Source organism: Mus pahari, chromosome X (genome assembly GCF_900095145.1).
Source record: "Mus pahari chromosome X, PAHARI_EIJ_v1.1, whole genome shotgun sequence".
NCBI lineage: Eukaryota > Metazoa > Chordata > Mammalia > Rodentia > Muridae > Mus > Mus pahari.
This window is the reverse complement of record NC_034613.1, coordinates 69,484,888-69,487,084: the sequence shown is the minus strand read 5'-3', so window position 1 is coordinate 69,487,084 and position 2,197 is coordinate 69,484,888.

Sequence of the window (2,197 nt, the reverse complement as noted above, 5' to 3'; positions counted from 1 at the left end):
GAGAGGGAGAGGGAGAGGGAGAGGGAGAGGGAGAGGGAGGGAGAGAAGTCAGAGACAGAGACACAGACAGAGGGACAGAGAATCAATTCCTAATAATTTGATGTTCACTATATGCAACATTTTTCATATATTTTCAATTTTTTGATCGATACACCAAAATAGTAATAAAAATTAATTGAGTAAGGATTTATTTCCACTTACGATTTGAGGATACAGCCTACCATGGTGCAAGAGTCATAATTATAGAACCAATAATTAGGGAATAGAGAGACGTTTATACTACTACACAGTTACTATTCTCTTACTTCTTAATTCAGTCCAAGACCCCAACTAACAGAATTTTGCCAACCATCTTCAGAACTGGCCATTTCACCTCAAATAAGACAACTTACAATATACCTCAGAGATACGTACAGAGATTGTATCCATGGTGATACTAAATCCTGTCAAATTGACAGTAAGATTAGCTGTAACATTGATATTAAATTATACTGTTATCTTTAAATGGATATTTCATAGATACTTATTTGAACACTACTTGAAAGTAAAATGTTTTTATGCCATACTATGCTTCATAAATGGACATTTAATTTTAAATAAATAATTAAAACAAAGGTACTAGGTTGAATTTTGTTTTATGCTTACAATATGTTGTAACCCTAAGAGAATCTGAGACACCAATATAATTGATAATTGAACATCTAAGTTATCAGTGTATCACCACAACAATTTTTGTTCTTCCCTGTCACATTAGACATGTGCAATTCCTTTTAAATAATCAAGGAGATCTGGATTATGTCAGCATGAACTTATTCTTAGGAACCAAGGACTCAATGGTACTGATAAACTTTAGAGCATGCACATCATTATACTGGAATCATACAGTTATTCTTTCCTAAAGCTAGAATACTGTTGCTATAATACAATGTCATTTCCCAGTGATAGATACAATTTAGAGATAGCTCCAACATTTTAGTTACTTATAGTTCTTCTGTTTCTTTAGGAACAAAAAAAAAACTAAAAAACAAAACAAAACAAAACAAACAAACAATCAACTTCCATTTGTTCTAAACTCCCTTTTTAAAAGTGCAAGGGAAAAGTATATAAATCCAGGTTTACTATTCTTCTCCAGGAACAATGACTTTCTGTGATAGTTATTTCTGCCTCTGTAATTCCTAATCTCTCCAACTGAATACAAAATGCCAAGCTCACTATTGATTCCTATTATCTCACACTTTGCTCTTAATATTTTCATACTCAATTTGGGCTTCATATGTCTAGCAATATTTTATATGTTCTGAAAAAAAAAACTGATCCTGATTCATGTCTTCATGTTCTTGATTTTTATGTTCTGAAAAAATTTTGATCTTGCTTCATGTTCCTGAATTTTATGAAGTTTTGCTTCAATTTCCTGATCAGTCTGAGATTCAGAACAGGTTTTGTTGTTTTCAATTTTTTTTATTATTATTTTATTTTTGAACCTTAGATGGAAACTCAAATTACACTGCTGTATGTCTTCAGACTGTTACTGGGATATGTTTTATCAAGTTTATTTACTTTGCCAGTTTATGTCTAAGAAATTTGTTGTCTACATAGAAGTATTTAAATTTAAGAAGCTTTTGTTATGGCTGTATACAGTCATGTTGATCCTTAATCCCTATAGAGTTAGTTGGATCACTGAGTTCAAGATCAACATGTTCTATGAAGCAAGGTCTGGGAAGGCTAGGCCTATAGAGAAAAACCTGAACTTGAAAACTACCATAGCAGTAAAATCATAGCAGCAGCAGTAGCAACAACAACAAAGCTACTGTTGTTCTACTGAAATCCACAAGGTTTGAAATAATATGGACATGAAATTATTTTAGAGATATACTTAAAATATTTAAATTGTTTGGATTAAATTATTCCTCACTTGAAGGCAAGAGCAGTTTTAACAAAAAGTAACTTTTCTATGAGATTAAATGACTTTATGCTTAATACTGACAGGGATTATGCCTCTGCATTATTTCACTTACTATTGAAATTCACTTGTATTGCCCTAAAACATTTGAAACTAAAAGAGAAAATAAAAAAAAAAAAAGACAAAACCTTTTCTTCATTTCTAATGCCTCATAGTTTTACTGAAAAATTTTCAACTAATATCTTGTTTAGATACTTACTAAAACTGTCTTATACATGAAAAATTAATTTAAAAATA